Below are 19,597 nucleotides of genomic sequence, written 5' to 3'. Positions count from 1 at the left end.
GTGAATACTTTTAAAAGAAAAACTCCATATAAAATTATAATGGGACTAAAGCAAAGTTTAAGTAATATAAAATTTTATGAAAAAAAGTATTTGCAAGAGTGCTGGAGGTTAAACAAAATAATAAGTGGGATGAAAAGGCAGAAGTAGGAGAATAAGTTGAGCACAAAAGTGTTGGTTATAGAGTACTTATTAATAGGAAAATTATGATTGCTAGACATGTTGATATTGTAGACGAAGATGTTAAATTAGTAGGTTTAAATGGTAAAGAAAATAAAGATTTTTACAGTAAAAAAAATGATATTAATGATAGTAGTGATAATGATTCACTTTTTAATGAAAATACTAATCTGTCAATTCTAATAAAACTATAAATAAAAATAATAGTACAATAAGAGGTCTAGTAGAATGCATAAACAACTAGATATATATAAATCAGAAAATTATGCAACATGTATTTATATACAATATGTTAGTGCAAACACTCCATAAAACCTTAATTAAGCACAAAGCGACGAAGAGTCTGTAAATTAAAAAATAAGCTATGGACAAGAAAATAAATTGCATTATCACAAATAAAACTAATAAATAAGTAGATAGGCCAGAAAATAAGAAAATTATTGACTTAAAATGGGTGTATACCAAGAAATCAGACAATAGATATAAAGCTAGATTAGTTGTAAGAGGTTATCAACAAAAGAAAAAAAATTTAACGACATATCTGCAACTGTAGCAAAAATACAAACTTTTCAAATATTATTGGCCTATTATTTAGAAAATGATCTTATGAATAGTTAGATAGATGTGGAATTAGCTTTTTTGAATAGAAATAAGAAGTCTAAAGTGTACGTTAAACAACCTGAAGGTTATAATGATGGAACAGGCAGAGTATGCAGGTTAAAAAAGGCAATATATGTTAGTGTTTGGATGCATACTTAAAAAGTTTAAATTTTAAAAGAATCAAGAATATTTATTGTTTGTATAATGTACATGATGGATATAAAGCCATTTGTATAAATATCTTTGTAGATGATTTATAGGTATGTAATAAAGGTCAAAACGAGATAACCGAAGCTAAAGAAGTATTAACTAACAAATTTCAGATGAAAGACATTGATGATTTAAATGAATATCTTGGTATAAACGTTGACCTTAATTGTAAAAACGGTATAATGACATTAGATTAGAAAAGATATAAGGAATCTTTAGCAGAAAAGTATGATGTAATGAAAATTATATTAAACTCTAATGAAGTAAAACTTAAAATGCGAGCCCACACGGTCAGCATTTGAATAAAAAACTACAGAAATATGATAAGAGCACTTCTATATATAAGCTAAGGGCTATGGAACAAGACCAGTTATCACTCATAGCGTAAACTATTTAAGTATTTTTCAAAACTTTTCAAATAAAACTCATTACAAATATGCAGTAAGAATTTCAAAATATTCGTACTTAACAAAAGACATTAAATTAAAGTATAAAAAAAAATTGAAAGTAGATATCTTGACTTGTTCTGTAAAAGCAGACTAGGCAGGTGATGCAGTTGATAGAAAATCATCTACTGGTAACGTTATTAGGCTGTTTATTAATGTAATGTATTGAAAATCTAAGAAGCATGAAAGTGTAACCAAATCTTTGACAGTAGCTGAGTTTAGGGCGCTGTCTGAAACCGTAAGCAAAATCTTATGGATGATAGAAATATTAAAAGATATAAAGAAGAAAGAGCAGTAAAGTTAAAAGCATCTGTTTAAGGATTTGATTGACCTTATTCTTGTGCTATAATAAAAGCCTCTGGTCGTTTGGACACTCTGGAGATAGCCGAAACGGCTTCTTCAAGCCTTTATCCGATCAGTGTTTTCAGTCATACAGTGGGTTAAGGGACAGTGTGGTGAATAATGAAATGCGATCCTGATTGGCTGCACCATGTTAAGTCATTTTACTATGTATAGATATAGCTTACAATGTTTAAATCTATCCATATATATACAGTGAATAGTCTGTATATAGCATAATACATAGTCAGTAGTAGTATTGTTATATACAGTGAGACGACTTTAACATGGTGGCTATCCGCCACACTGTCCCTCGACCTACTGTATTTAGTCATGGTTGGCACCACCCTCTAGTTCTGCGCCTTCTACCTTTCTTTCAGCCAGCCTATTCAGTGTCACAGGTTCACCCTTTCTTCTGCAGCAGAACTCCTTTTAAATATAAGTTAATTGTTATTAAATATCTGTCTTGAGAAGTTACAAATGACTTGTATTTAAGTGACAAGTCCATCCTTTTTCCTATAATACTTAAAAGCAATCTTTTTGTCTTTCGTAATTTTCAGCTTACTTGAAATGTCTCTACTTGCTGATTTCTCTTTTAGAATTCTGTAATTACATTTAGAGAAATGTATTTTATCAACGTTTTTATCGTCTGTGTTTCTATCAATTAAAAGTTAAGTCTTTTTGAATTCTATTGATTTAAATAGTGCCTTCTTTAACTATACCGTCGAGATATCAAGCACGTCCAATTTTTTTTGGAATTTTTAGACTTCCAGTATTTTTTGCAGACAGGAATATGATGCCACTAGATTTTCTTATTCTAAGTTTTTATTTATCTAACTCTAATGGCTCAAAATCATTGTTTGAGATAGTGGAAATTGACTGTCTCTTTTTGACGTATATAACTAAGCCGTTGTCTATTCTTCCAGATAAATCCCTCACGAAATCATCTCCACAAACATCCGCAGCAAGCGGAAAAAGTTGCTTCAGAATATTTATTACACATGGGTTTTGAATACATATTATTGGAACAGTTATCTTATATCTGTTGTAGCACAAAAAAACTACGAAAAAATGCAGAAACTTTAACTGTATCATTTTTTGAGCGATTAAATCGAATAAATCCTAAATTAACCCGTAACCGAATGAAAAAATTACATAGAGTTGCATTTATAAGGAAATGATCTACGAAAAGTTTTCAATTTCTTTTAAGAAATAAATTATTTTGATATGAGCCAATGAATTTTACAAATAAATAAAAGAGCATTTTTTGTAAAAAAATGGGAAAGAATTTGTTCAGTATGCTTACAAGCGCTTCTGTAGGTATATCTATGTAAGAAAAATAATTGACAGCAATACTGCATGTTTGTATTTCTCTCACTCCTTTTAACAGTCCCCTTAAAATCATTAAACATTGTTCTTAAAAGAAAAAATTATGTAAGTCCCATATAAATGTCCATAGAGAAATAAAATTAAATGAAAGTTGATAACTGTTTCAATAAAATCTTTGTTTCATACGTCACTAAGGAAAAAAATTAGAAATTTTTAAAAATAATTATTTGCTTGCTTATTTAAAAAGTAAGACATCAATAATGATAACGTAAACATTTATTTATAAACAGGAAAGTAGCTATTAAAAAATATTAACTGCTGTATTTTATTAGGCTTAGAAAAAACCATCATATAATATAAAAAAAATTGACTTTGGACGAAACAATCGGATTTGATTTTAGGAGTATTAGGTGTGGGACATAAGATTAAAATTTTAAAACTTTTTCTTTTGATAACTCCTTTGGTTGTAAGGTGTAGTACAGTGATATAAATAAACAGCCGTAGATTGTGTGGTAACTGGTGTTTGCATTTTTTGAAATGTAATAAACTGATTATTAAATTAATCAGTAAGTGCCCTTAGTTGTGTGATAATTGGTGATTGCCTTGTTATTAAGTACTTTTTATGAATCAAGAAAGCGACCAGTAAGAACTCCAAATTAAAAGGTACTTTTTACTTGTGTTATCATTGTATTTATTTTATGTATAATTAAAGCAACCAGTAGGTACTTTGAGTTATGTGTTGATTGTCACTTTTACTATTGTAGTATTAATTTTATTTATAAATAAACCGCCTTACTGCCTTGCATTGTTTTATGTACTTTATCAATAAATAAAGCGAGCATAAAGCGCTTTTAGTTGTGTGGTGATTGCTGCTTAAGTTTTTATTATGATCATTTTATGAATTAATAAGAGAACCAGTAGACGCCTGGGATTGTGTGGTGATAAGTGTAGCGTTACTATTTTATTTATAATGTCAATAATCAAAGCAAGCAGAAATTGCCCCTTGTAGTGTTGTATTTAGAGTTTGCGTTTCTATAATCTTGATTTTATTAAAAAGAAAAGCACCCAGAAAATGCCCTACGTTGTAAAGTAACGGGAAGTTGCATCATTTAATACATTTTAATAATTATGAAGCAACTAGTAAGCACCCTGGGATGTGTGGTGACTGGCGTTTGTGTTATTATTTTATTTATTTTTCTATTGATGACAGCGACTAGTAAGCATCATAGGTTGTGTTGTCATTAACGTTTGCGTTATTATTTTATTTAATTAATTAACTAAAAAGAGACAGTAAGTGCCGAAAGATGTGTGGTAGTTGGTGCTTGTATTATTATTAAACGTTTTTTATAAATGATTAGCGCCCTAGGATTTGTGCCGTTAGGCACTTAAGTTATTTCATTTATTTTAGTAAAACATAAAGCAATCTGTAAGGGCTCTGGATTGCATAGTAATTGTCACTTCCGTTATCATTTTCTTTATTTCATTAAAAAATAAGTGACCCGTAAGCGTCTTAGGTTATATGGTGATTGGCACTTGCTTTATTACTGTATTTAGTGAACTCGTAAGTAAATCGATCAGTAATAAACTTGGGCAGCGTGGTAATTATTAATTAGTGCGTAATTTTTAATTTTTTTTATGTTATTTATGTGTAAAGCGACCAGTAAGTATTTTAGGTTGTGTAGTGATTGGTACTTACGTTATTTTTTATATATTCTGTTAATAATCAATAGGACCAGTAAGCACTTCGAAATGTGTGGTGATTAGCGCTTGCATTATTAAACATACTTTTTCAATCAAAAAAGCGACTAGTGAGGGCTTCAGGATGTGTAATAATTGCATGTAATATTTGGCTTTTGTGTTTTTATTTAAGTGCCCTAGAATTTGTGTCAAGTAGCAAACAATTTATTATGTGACTGTCTTAAGAATGGTAAAGGTTATTAGTAAGCAAACATAGTCTAGAACATAGGTAGTAAGGAGCTAGGAGTGCGTGTCAAGAGATCACCGGCAGTTACCCGTCTGCTTACTATATATGGCACAATTACTAGAGAAAACTTACACTGACTGACTTGCACCCGCACACCGTACTCATTTATTTAAGTATGTAACAACTTTTTCTAATAATAAATAAAGTGACTAGTAAGCGCTACGGGATTCGTGGTGATTGTAACTTGCATTACTATCTTATAAATTTAACTGATAATTAAAGCAACCCGTAAGCGCCTTGGGTTGTGTTGTAATACAAGCTTGCGTTACTGTTTAATTTATTTCCTTAATGACTAAGCAACTAGTTAGCACTTTGGGTAGCATGGTTATTGGTGCCTGCTTATATATTTTTAATATTTCATTAATAATGAAAGTGATAACTTTTAACTTTAAGTTGTGTGGTGATTGGAGCTTGCGTTATTGTTTTATTTATTTTATCAACAAATAAAATGATTCGTCAGGATCCTAGGCTGTGTGGTAATAAGTGCTTGCGTGATTAATTTATATATTTTGATTATAAACACAGCGAACAGTAGGAGACCTGTGTTGTAGTGTGACTGGCGCTTGCAATATTCTACTTATTTCATTATTGAATGAATCAATCAGTAAGCGCTTGTTGTTTGTTCTTGTGTTTTTATTTTGTCCTTTTATTTATTGATATACTGCTTAGTAAATGTCTTAGATTGTGTTGTGTTCTGCACCCAAAGTATTAGATTTTATTTAATAATAAATATAGTGTTAAGTTCGAATCCTGGGTTGTGTAGTCATTGTCACTTGCATTTTGAATTTTTGACATTTAAGTGATAAATAAAGTGACGAGTATGCAGCCTTGCTAGTGTTGTAATTAGTAATTGCGTTTTTAGTTTATTCATTTTGTTAATGACTTAAGCAATTAGTAAACTATTTGGGTTGTATGGTAATTGATATGGGCATTTACATTTTAGTCATTATATTAATATATCAAGTGACCAGTAAGTGCCCTGAGTGGAGTATTAAATGGTACTTGCCATCTTATTTCACTTATTCAATAAATGATTAAAGCGACCAGAAAACGCTTTAGACAGTCTGATAATTGCAACTTGCATTTTTATTGCATTTTTTTGATTTATACAAAAAGTGACCAGTAATTGCCCTAGGTAGTTTAGTAACTGCTGCTTGCATCTTTATTTTGTTTATTTTATTAATAAATAAAGCAACCAGTAACCGTTTAAGGTTGAGTATCGAAGGGTGCTTGCCTTATTTATAGTTTTTTTATTGATAAATAAAGCGAGCAGTAAGCACCCCGGGTCGTGTGGTGCCCTGTGCTTTTAACATTTTATTTATTTCAATAATTGAAAAAGTGACCAGTATTACCTTTGGTTGTGCAATAATTGCTGTTATTATTAACTCATTTCTTAAACAAATAAAGTTACCAGTGAGTGCATTAAGTTGTGTACTGATTGATGCTTGCGTTATGATAATATTTATTTCAGTAATAGATAAAGCAAGTAGTACGAACCCTGGCTTATATGGTCATTTACGATTGCGTTTTTTTTCTTAAATTATGAATTGAAAGAGCAACCAATAATGCCTTTAGTTTTGCAGTGATGAGCGTTTGCGTTATGCACTTGATTTATTTGAATAAAAAATAAGGGGACTAGTGAGCTGTTAAGATTATGTGATGATTTATGGTTGCGTTATTATTTTGTGTATTATACTGATGAATAAGCCGACGAGAAAGTGCCTGGTAAAATTGTAGTGATTTGCACTTAAGTTTTTATTGTACTCATTGCATAAATCTAAAAATCAACTAGTAACGCTTCAAGTTTTTCAGTAGTTGGAGCTAGCATCATTACTTATTCTTTAAAAGGAAGTTCTTAGTTGTGTGTGCTTGGGGGGCTAGAATTCAAAAAACGACAGATTTATACGGAATGGAAGTCACTTACTAGAAGTCTCTTCCTCCTTATTTATTTTATTTTCTTTTTTTCCCGTTACTCTCATTATTAGTCCCCTACACACTCTCCTTCACACTAAACCATCAAAGCACACACCATGCAATGAATGTTTCATTAAATCATAATTCTCTTCCCCACAATAATTTTTATTTTACTTACAATTTTTTTCTTTTTCCACCATACTGAATAGAAAAAAAAAAAAAAAAAAAAATACTTTCCAAGAGATTGCAACACTCGACCTTATGCATACAAATCGAGAATCTTACCCACTTTGCTACGAGTGCTCCCAACATGAGAATTTTAATTTCTTCTACTTATACTGCAGTTTGCAACTGAATTTTGATTTTAATATTCATTCACTGGTTATAAATTAATTTGGTTTAATAATACATTACATTAATTATTAGATTATTTATTTGATCAAATATTTTTTGTTTTTTTATTTCAAATTAAAAAATTATCATCCAAACTTGAATACACTATTTTTTTTAGTATTTAGCTGCTATTTCATACATTATTAAATATTCATTTAATTTTTATTAATTTGCTTATTTTCGAGTAAATTAATAAATAACTAGTCTTACAATTTTTTTTATTTTTTTCAAAGTTTTTAAACTTCCTTTCAACAGTCTTCAACTTTTTTTACCAATTTTTCATCAATGGATTATTTAAACGGGGTTCTATAAAAACACTATTTAATTTTTAATGCGTTTTATTCTTTCATAATTTTTGCATTTAGGACTAAGCTGACTTTTTAAATTAAAAACATTTATCATAGTTAGCGGGGGAAAAGTTAAGAGAAGTAGGAGGAGCGCAAGTATGCAGCAACGCTGGCAATAATTTTTTTGATATGGATGTACCTATACATGTGCTTCTATTAACACTTCACCCTTTCCTTATTATTTTATTAAAAAAAAAGCTTGTGGAGTAATTTTAAAATTTCATAGGTATATATAATAGTAATCTATCATACAAACCATTAGGAGCTTTGAACAAATCGTTTCCTTAAGAATGCAATTTTACGTGATTTCTCCATCACGTTGTATAATAAATTGAGGTTTTTAGAGCAAAGTTCTCTATGTCGCTTGCTTAGGGAGCTGGAATTAGAAGAAAACAGATTCTTATAAAATGTAAAACGCATACTGAAAGTCTCTGACCCGAAAAAAAAAAAAAAAAAAATTAAACTAAAGAAAAAGTGCCCTGGCATTTATCACAAAAACTTTAAATTGATAGACAAGCACTTAAGCCGCAAGGCTATAGAGGTGTTATGACTACTAAATACTTATTGTCTACATTAAAACTGCTATGTACGAGTATGCTACTGAAAACAAAGTTTGTATTTAATGAATTAAATAGTTAACCTTACAAAAAATGAATATATATTCTCTCAACAATAAATAAAAAAAAAAAAAAATAAATAAACAGAAGTACATAAAATAAAAAAAAATGTTACCATCCGGGGCCTTATTTTATTTATCATCGTATATTAAAATAATTATTTTTCTTAAATTAGATCGTTTCTACATGAATTTAAATTTTAAAATTTCGCGCGCAGCACCGACTTCCAACTAGTACTTGATAGTACCACCAATCGCTCGCCAGGTGGTGACCAAAATCGCAAGTAAAAAAGCGAAGTAAAGTATATAAGAAGGACTGTGTGACGACTGATAGACATCGATTTGAGTTATGCAAATATGTGTAATGCATACCTCTTAAGCCACTCAATTACTTAAAGAACATATTTAATAAATATCACTGTACCAATTCTAAACACTTGTCAACACCCTTTTTTTTTCTTTCCTCTCAAAAAAAAAGTGACAATAACAAACACCCACCGGTCAACCTGGTGACCAACCCATCGAGGCGTCTACGCATCACTGCTCAAACGCCACATCTCTAGGATGAGTTGGATTCCGAGGAATAAAACGAAACCACTACGCCAACAACATCGGACATAGTACTACCATCGTTGTTTAACCTAAAGGGAAGACTTGTGACACTTGAGAGTGACTTTAATCTCTTCCAACTACACCCCCCTTGTTCAAAGTCGCCCACCCCCAAAGGCCACTTTTAACAATTTGGTGCTCGACGTGGGGCCTCCTCTAAGGAATTCTCTGCTGCTGCACGCCTATCAGCAACCAACAATACTCCTTCTAGAAGGGGAGAAACACAGAGTGGCGCTTGACACACCTAACCTACAAACCCAGCATCAAGCACGGGGAGGATATGAGCCCGAAGGACCAACCAACTCAGAAACTCGTGAGCACCAGTTACACAGCAGGTTCTTACGTCTTGCAACGAGCCTCCGTAGAAAATGGAAACGGGTATCAGCCTTTGTAGTAATCAGTGGTAACATTACCACTGAAGTCTTTCGGGCCCAACTTAGGTTGGAAGGCAACTTCTTTACTCAAGAAGCAGAGAGTCGACAGAGGGCATGGTCATCCTTTAAGAAATAGGCAGAGGCCATTATCCGCCCTGGTCAACGAACTCTTCAGACACTTCAGTCCACAAGCCAAACTGACTCGAAACTTCACCACCTCTACGTAAGCTTGTCTGAATAGAGGTCGCCGTTTATGCTCGAACACCTGCTTCGACATCACGCCGATGCTTCTCTACGGGCCTCACGCTCCAACACCACCTTGGACGTTCCACCATCCGAGCTCGCCCAAATAGAGGAAACTGATCGTCGTCCACGCTCGAACACCACTCTTTGACACACCGGCCTCAGTGCTTCGTATCACACCGAAGCTCCTCGACGAGTCTCTCGCTCCAACTGCACGTCAGATGTGACACCATCCATGCTCGACTTAACAAAGGAGGCTGATCGCCATCCGCGCTCAACATCCGCTTCGACATACCGGTATCAGTGCTTCGCATCACGCCGAAGCTCCTCTTCGGGCCTTACGCTCCATCTCCACCTCAGACGACACACCACCTAGGTGTGCCCGAAACAGAGGAGACTGATCGACGTCCATCCTCGAACAGCTACTTCGACACACCGGCCCCAGTACTACGTATTACGTCGATACTCCTCTTCGGGATTCAAGCTCCAACCACACGTCAGACGCTACACCGCCCCGGCAAGCCAGGACTGAAGAGATTGATCGCTGTCCATGCTCGAACCCTGTTTCGACACACTGGCATCAGTACTTCAAATCACGCTGATGCTTCTCTTCAGGCTTCACACCCCAACCACCTGTTGGACGTTACACCATCCACGCTCGCTCGAACTGAGAAGACTGACCGCCATCGACGCTTAAACACCTGCCTCGACCCCGGCAACAATATTTCGCATCATGCTGGTGCTCTTTTTCAGGACACATGCTGGAGATCAACACCATCTAAGCTCGCCCACACAGAGAAAACTGATCGCTGTCCACGCTCGAACACCCGCTTCGACTCATCAGCATTAGTGCTTCGCGCCACGTCGATGCTCCTTTTCAGGACTTTTGCAGCAACTCCACGCATATGAGGCACCACCCATGCTCGCCCGAACAGAGAAGATGGATCGTCGTCCGTGCTTGAACACCCAACTTGTCACACTAGTATCAGTGCTTCGCATCACGCCGATGCTCCTCTTCGAGACTCACGTTTCAACTACACGCCAGACGTCATGTCACTTAAGTGGTAACGAAAAGAAAATAAATTTATAGGAAAATTAAAGCAAAGAAAGTAATGAAATAAAAAATAAAAAAAAATAAAATAAAATGAAAAAAGACGTGGAAAAGATATTAAAAAAGACAATGGAATAAAAAAAAAGAAATATAAAAAGAAATGTAAGAAAAAAATTAATTTAAAAAAAAGGAACAAAATCGAAAGAAACAAACCATGGCGTGTAAATGAATCATGGAATCCACGGTAAGAACGAAGTTCTTCATACACGAGATGAGTGCCGAAAAATAATTTATTATAAGATGTGTGTCAAACAACATTATAAAATAAAGAAACATAATTTCTTAGGTAACCAGCGGGTCATGAGACTCATAGGAAAAACGGAGCTCTATTAGAATAAGTACTGTAATCATGTCATTTAGTAAAACAAAAACTTGAAAAGGAAAAAAAAAATGAAGTTAGTTTCGTCTCACGATGATTAAACTTCTTGAGTACTGTATTTATGCACGACATACTCACGAAGTTGAACCAACGTGTACTTATGCATGACGTACTTATGTTCAGCCATCGTGAGTACTAAACCAATTTTTTTTTCTTATTTGTTTTCCAAGTTTTTGCTCCACTGGATTACATCAATGCAGTACTCATTCTCATAGAGCTTCATTCTTCCTACAAGTCTCATGACCCCCTTGTTACCTGAGAAATTGTGTTTCTTTATTTTATGATGTTTTTTGACATACATCTCATGTTTAATCATTTTTCGGCACTCATTTCATGTTAAAAGAACTTTGTTTTTACCGTGGATCCCATGACCCATTTATATCCCCTGACTTGTTTCTTTTAGTCATTCTCATTTGCTTTCATTTTTCATATATCTTTTTTTTTTATTTTTCGTTTAATTTTTTTTTTTTTTCATTTTTTTTTCTATTTTTTCAATTAGTTCATTAAGTGACTCATAAGTCTGGTAATTTACAGGTCTGTTATTTTACTTATGGCATTATTAAATAAATTGTTATTAAATAATTAGTTATTTTTAAAATTATTATATTAATAAAAAAACGCCTTAAAAACGCAATTATTAGTAAGGTTATGAGTGCTTGAGTTTTTATTGTATTTATTTCATTAATAAGAAACGCGACTAAATATCTTTCTGAAATTTTTGTTGACTTGGGCTTGCGTTTTTCTAAGAATCTTATTACTCGAAAAATCTGTTACCAATTGTGCAACATCAGTAACATTGTACTGATGTAAATAGAATATTTAGTTTATGAGATTTGAAATCTCGCGCCTTAGGATATTCTCTTACCTATAAGGGCCAATCATAAGCGTGCGCGCGTCTATTAATACACCAATAGACTCTGTCTATACTAACCTTTGTCCAGCAGCTTGCTGCTGCTGCGGTTATCGTCAGTCAGCCTCAATCGCCCTTTCCAGTAAGTCGCTTTGCGCTCGTGTTTATAGTTTTCACGTGTATCGTTTTATGTAAGATTTCTGTAACGAAAACGATTTAAAGTTCCGATTGACACTTAATTTCTCCTTCTGACTCAAAAATTAGTTCTATCTTCTTTTATCTTGCATGTAAGCAAGTATTATGACTTGTTAAAGTAGAATAAAATAGAGAGATTGTTTTTTATAATAAACGGCTAAAGTGTTAAAAAGTGTGTTGTGCATTTATTATTGTGTCCTTTTATTACATCATTTTTCCACGCTCCCCCAAATCCGGCGTGCGATATAAGAAATATACAGTCCACTATCATTACTGAGTTCGATTTCGAACATGGTCCTTCGAGCTGGATGTGGGGAGGTGAAATATAGGTGTAGGACATTTTCCTTTTGTGTAAGACACGTGGTCGTTTTATCGGCCATCTTGGCTTCTTTTCACGTTCTCGGGTGACGAGGCTGACGCGGTCAACGCGCCGGCGCGTAGTCCGTACGCACACATACACACATATAGCCATATGTCTTTCTCTCTTTTCTTTGTTCGTTTAATGTCGGGTGCGAGCAAGTCCATTGTTTATTTTGGGAACTCACTGCTGCTCGTGCTTTGGTCGTCTTCAGCGTGTGCTGCTGCCTGCCTCTGCTGGCTATTGTGACAACACTGCTGCTGCTGCTCGTGCTGTGGTCGTCTTCAGCGTGTGCTGCTGCCTGCCTCTGCAAGCTATTTTGCCAACACCGCTGCTGCTGCTGGCTTCACGGGTCCTTTCGTCGTCAGCGTATGCTGCTGCCTGCCTCTGCAGGCTATTGTGACAACACCGCTGCTACTGCTCGTGCTTTGGTCGTCTTCAGCCTGTGCTGCTGCCTGCCTCTGCAAGCTATTTTGCCAACACCGCTGCTGCTGCTGGCTCCACGGGTCCTTTTGTCGTCAGAGTGTGCTGCTGCCTGCCTCTGCAAGCTATTTGGCCAACACCACTGCTACTGCTCGTGCTTTGGTCATCAGCGTGTGCTGCTGCCTGCCTCTGCAGGCTATTGAGACAACACCGCTGCTGCTGGCTTTATGGGTCCTTTCGTCGTCAGCGTGTGCTGCTGCCTGTTTCGGCAGGCTATTGAGTCGGCACCGCTGCTGTCAAGTCCTGCAGGTCTTTCGAACCCAATATAACTACGAATACTTGGTCCTGTTTACACGGTTTGTAAAATTGTATATTTTTGGTTTGTAACATCAGTTCCTTATAGTTTTTCATTTTTTTTGTTAACCGATTGACTTGAATATATTTTTGCGAACCTAATTTTATGTAAGCACTTGTAAAAATTAAGAACACTACCGTCGTTTAGCGTTATTGTTGAATTAGTTAGCTTGTGTCTGACTCAAATTTGGCTACGGGGCGCGGTTTGTATTTATTTATTGAATATTTATTAATTGAATTGAAATTTACCTTATTAAAATGGATAACCTTAATGAGGTACAAGTAAAACTGTTTAACAAAATTAAAGGTTCCTTTACAAACTTTAAGAAACTTGGCCAGGTGAAAATGACCAGGGGTCAGGCTGACTCTAGGCTTCAACAACTCAGAGATACTTTTGAACAGTTTAAATCCACTCATGATAACATTATGAATATAAAACCTTTACCCACAACTCAAGATTATTTTAAAAATGAGTGCTTTAAAGAGGGAGAGGATACTTTTTATTCAGTTCAGCGTGATTTTAACGATTTTTTTTAATTCGCTTAATGATCATTCGAATCCAACCGACACATTACCTCCTACTAATGCCAATGGTAGTTCGTTTCAGAGTTTCTCTTCTTTACCTCCAATAGACTTGCCATCCTTGGATGGTGATTTTGCTAACTGGAAGAATTTTCGCGATTTTTATAGGGCTATAGTCCATAGGAAGCAAGAACTACCAGCTGTTATTAAATATCAACATCTAAGGGCGCATCTAAGGGGTGAAGCTTTAGACCTCATTAAAAATATACCCTTGTCTGAAGAGAGTTATATACAGGCCTGGGATACCATAACTCGGTATTATGACAATAAACGTCGTCTCATTAATACGTATACAACTACTATTCTCAGTTGTTAAGCTATGAGAGGCAGTTCTTGCTCTGAAATGAAGCGCATACCTAAGGATATGATAAGTTCTGTTGATTCCTTGATATCTTTAGAGAGAGCAGTAGGAGATGCTGACATATTTATCGCTCTTGTAGTTAGTAAATTTGATTTTCAAACGAACAATTATTGGCAAAAAATTTTAGGTAGTAGCAGTAATCCTCCTACTTTCGGTCAACTACGAGACTTCATTTCGGCACAAATCATTACAATGGAATCGTTTTCTTGTAAACCTGTAAATAAGATTGTAAATATTTGCGCAACTACTCCGTTTAAAAATATGGGATCTTCTAGTAGTAAGCCTATATCTGGTGTTACTGCACATCAGACAGTTGTTTCAGATTCCATTGTTTGCCAATTTTGTAATCAAAAACATCATCTTGTCTCTTGTGATTTATTTAAATCACAGAAGTGGAGCAATAAATGGAAATTTCTGAAGTCCCATCGTCTTTGTGTTAATTGTTTTGGTCCTCACCTTAATCGAGAGTGCTCTGGTGATAGTAAGTGTTTACACTGCAACCAAAAGCATCACACCATTATGCACAGAGGGGATAAGTCCAGCTCTACATCTGTCTCTGCTGAAAATAAGCAAACGAAGTCTGTAAATAACTTGACGAACTCCTTTACTGAACAAAACCAAGCTCAGATTTCTTCAGAGTCTAGTGTGAATGTACAATCACGTAGTAGTAATAAAATCGTCTTACCCAATGTGCTTTTAGCTACTGCTCGTGTTTTCATGTATGCCACTGATGGATCTCGCATATTGGTACGAGCTCTCATTGATTAGTGCTCACAGAGTTGTCTTATTACTAAATCTCTCTGTGATATGCTGCATTTAAAACCGAGATCAGTAAGTACGACTCTGTCAGGAGTGGGTCGACTGATTTCCATGGACGCTAGTAAATCTGTTGCTTTTAAATTTAGGCCTCATTTTGAGTCTGGTTTTGAGCACTTTGTTGATGCATTAGTCGTGCCAAAAATTTCTTCCTACGAACTACCTCTAGGTAGTCATTTGGAAAATTTAGATTATGGGAAGGATGTAATTCTAGCAGATCCAAAATTTTACAGTTTAGATAAAATTGATATTTTGTTAGATGCATCTGTCCATGCAATTATTATCTGTCAGGAAGTTCGCAAATTAGCCCCTGACTACCCAATTGCCTCTGCTTCGCAAATTGGTTGGTTGTTATCGGGTCAGATTCCCTTTGGGTCAGGAGGCAACTTGTCACAAAAATCATTAGTTATGGTTGATGTTGAGAAAACTCAGCTTAATGAGTTAGTCCAGCGGTTTTGGATTATTGAGGAATCTCTCAAGCCTCGAAAAATTCTGAGTGAAGACGAGATAGCCTGTGATGAGATTTTCATCAATTCACACTCTCGAGATTCTACCGGCAGGTATTTTGTACGGCTTCCTTTTAAAAATAATCCTAAAACTCTTTCTGAACTACAAAGACAATCGTACCAATCAGCGTTGGCAGTTTTTCACCATTTAATACGGAGGTTCGTGAGAGATAAGTCTGTACATGATGCTGATTCAGCATTCATGTCTGATTATATATCTTTAGGCCATATGACGGAATTACCAGTTGACAAATTAGCAGCTTGTTATCTACCTCATCATGGAGTTTTTAAAAACAACAAGTTGCGAGTAGTTTTTAATGGATCAGCTTTTTGTAATTCTAGTTCCTTGCTTAATTCCATTTTACACTCTGGAGAGAATTTGTTGCTTAGCTTATTTGGTATTATTATCAGATGGAGATTTTACCAATTCGTTTTTACTACTGACATTGGAAAAATGTTCCAACAAGTTTTAGTAGCTCCTGAAGATCATGAGTTTCAAGCCATTTTATGGAGACCTAATGCATCTGCACCTATTCGATCTTACGTCTTAAACACTGTTACATATGGTTTGACAAGTTCACCTTACTTGGCCACACGTGTTTTAAGACAACTTGCCAAGAATTATACTGAATCTCATCCTATAGCTGCTTAAGTTCTTTGTGAAGACTTCTATGTGGATGATTGCTTGTCTGGTAGCCATACGGTAGAAAATGCTAAGATTAAATGTCAGCAACTAATTGAATAGTGTGAATTAAGTCAATTTCCACTGAGAAAATGGTCAGCCAATTCATCTGAGTTGATAGCTAAGTTACCAAAGAGCCACTTATCTAGTAAGCCAAAGATCCTAAGTGATGATGAACTAATTGTTTCTGTTTTAGGCTTGTATTAGAATCCTAGTAGTAGCGAGCTTCCATTTTGCGTTACAGTAAACGTTGACACATCCGTTTGCTGGACCAAACGTACCTTATTAGCGCAGTTGTCAAAAATTTTTGACCCTTTAGGATGGTTGGCTCCAACGATAATTTTTGCTAAAATACTATTTCAATCTCTTTGGTTGTTGCAAGTTTCTTGGGATGATCCTCTGTCACCTGATTTGGTTAAAACCCTGACTCATTGATTGAATGAAACACCTTTGTTGAACGAAGTTCGAATACCTAGATAGAATCGTTTTTCGCTGGACTGTGAATCTCTCGAACTTCATGATTTTGCCGACGCTTCTAAAAATGCCTATGCAGCGGCTGTTTATTTACGCGTTGTATGCGAGGGTGAGATTTTTGTACATCTTCAATTAGCCAAAACGAAAGTAGCTCCGATTAAAGCGCTAAGTATTCCAAGACTTGAGCTATGTGCGGCAGAATTGTTATCCACAGTAGTTAGTCATTTCGTTGATGTTAATTCATTAAAAGAAATACCAGTTCACATGTAGTCCGATTCTAGGAATGTACTATATTGGCTCAATGGACTTCCTTCCAAATGGCTAGTTTTCATAGCTAGTAGGTGTTCAAAGATTCATGAATTGACTCCATATGCTAAGTGGCATTAAATCACGTCAAAGCAAAATCTAGCTGATGTAGCTTCTAGAAGTATTCTTCCGGGCCAATTGCTGATTCAAATATTATGGTTTCAGGGTCCTAAGATTCTTCATGAATTGCACCCTAATTATCCAGAGTTTGGAGTAGAAATGATTGCCCCAACCTCTATAAATGTAATTAGTTCAATGAATTCTGTAAATAGTTTTGTAAATAGTTCTGAGTCCTTTTATATGACTCTAATAACTCGTTGTTCCAAGTGGGAACGGTTGCTTAGAGTAACAACATATTGCCTTCGTTTTTCATACCGTTGTTTACATAAAGTTAAACAAAAGAATTCATATTTACCTATAACTGGAGATCTTAAGCCCCCTTTACAGGCTAGTTTGCAGTTTATAGACTTGTATACTTTTATTGAAGTTGACTCGATTCACCTTTCAACATCAGATATTGATTGTGCTAGACTGTGTCTAGTTTATCAGCATCAACAATGTCACTTTTCCGCTGAGTTCAAGGTACTTACTCAAAATCAAGATCGTAGTTTAAAAGATAGTTTACCACTACTTTGATCTAGCCGTTTGCTTAATCTTACACCGTTTATAAACTGTGGATTGATAAGAGTTAAGGGTAGATTGAGTAGAGCCCTACTTGATGATAATGCCAAACATCCCTTGATACTAACAGATAGAGATCAGTTGACATTAATGCTTATTGACTATTATCACCGATTAACTTTACATGGTGGAGTGCAGTTGACTATTATTACACTCTGTCAAACGTACTGGATTGTAAGTGAAAGACGGACTGTAAGAGCTGAGCTTACTCGTTGCATCACTTGTAAAAGATATAAGTCTAAACCACAAACTCAGATAATGGGAGAATTGCCTTGTTCTCGTGTTACTCAGAGTCCTTCTTTTCAAAAATCAGGGATTAATTATGCTGGCCCTTTTCCAATACGCTTGTCAAAACACAAGGGTAAAGGAACTTTCAAGGGTTACATTGCAGTTTTCATCTGCATGTCAACTCGTGCAGTACATCTCGAAGTTGTGGAGGATTATACAAAGGAGGCATTTATAGCTGCCTTTCACAGATTTATTTCTAGACGTGGCCACTGCACTGATTTATTCAGTGATCATGGCACGAATTTCATCGGTGCTGATACTTAGTTGAAAAGAATGTTGGTATAACGCAGTCGTGACCCTAATTTTGCCTATGAATTAGGTAAATCAGGTACACAGTGGCACTTTATTCCTGCTTCTGCTCCACATTTTGGGGGCTTATGGGAATCAGCAGTCAGATCCGCTAAACATCATTTAAAGCGTGTAGTCGGCGATCAGATTTTGACAGTAGTTAAATTTTCTACTTTATTGTGTAGAATAGAGGCATGCCTCAACTCTCGGCCCTTGGCTCGCCTTAATGATGATTCCTCTGAGCTTGATTCTCTTACCCCTGCTCATTTTTTGATCATGAGGTCTTCATTTCTTGTGCCAGAGCCCGATATTTTTACTGAAAAGGTATTGCCACTTAAACGCTGGAAGCTTGTGACACAATCTCTCCAAGTGTTCTGGAAAAGGTGGTCACTTGAATACCTTTCTACTTTACAAAGTCGTTGCAAGTGGTTGAATCCTCAACGCTTGGTTAAGCCTGGAGATCTCCTGCTCATAAAAAACGAGTCTTCTCCACCTGGTAAATGGCCTTTAGGCATGGTTGTTGAAGTCTATAAGGATGCCAAGTCTCTCGTCAGAGTCGCCAAGATTAGAACCGCTTCATCTAGTTTTGTAAGGCCAATACACAAACTAATATTATTGCGTACCGTATCTGAGCTTGAGTCAGGACACAATAATAATTAGCCTTATTAAGATCAATTTATGTTCTTTAATTTACTATTATGATTTTTTAAATCTCATATCTAAAAGTTACAAACCTTGCGAAAATATATATAAAATTATCAGTAATTTGTTTGTTATGTTTTTTTATTTAATTTTTCAAATTATTTGCTATTGTATGTGGAAAGCGTTCCACTGCTTTAAACACATGGTACTTAATCGTATGTTATTCCATCCACCTGTCAATCAGCCTTGGGACTATGTAAAACATCAGTATTACTGATTGTTACCGACTTAATGTCATTATATTAAGAAAAAAACTTTGTTATTGATATACATTCGTTACACTTCTGTATATCAACCTTGGGACTATGTGCAACATCAGTAACATTGTACTGATGTAAATAGAAGATTTAGTTTATGAGATTTGAAATCTCGCACTTTAGGATATTCTCTTACCTATGAGGGCCAATCATAAGCCTGCGCACGTCTATTAATACACCAATAGACTCTGTCTATACTTACCTTTGTCCAGCAGCTTGCTGCTGCTGCGGTTATCGTCAGTCAGCCTCAAACGCCCTTTCCGGTAAGTCGCTTTGCGCTCGTGTTTATAGTTCTCACATGTATCGTTTTATGTAAGATTTCTGTAACGAAAACGATTTAAAATTTTGATTGACACGTAATTTCTCCTTCTGACTCAAAAATTAGTTCTTCCTTTTTTTTTAT

The sequence above is a fragment of the Copidosoma floridanum genome, unplaced genomic scaffold (assembly GCF_036245765.1).
Source record: "Copidosoma floridanum isolate Cflo_tuat_1 unplaced genomic scaffold, Cflo_Japanese_pri ptg000027l, whole genome shotgun sequence".
Taxonomy (NCBI): Eukaryota; Metazoa; Arthropoda; class Insecta; order Hymenoptera; family Encyrtidae; genus Copidosoma; species Copidosoma floridanum.
This window is presented reverse-complemented; position numbering follows the sequence as displayed.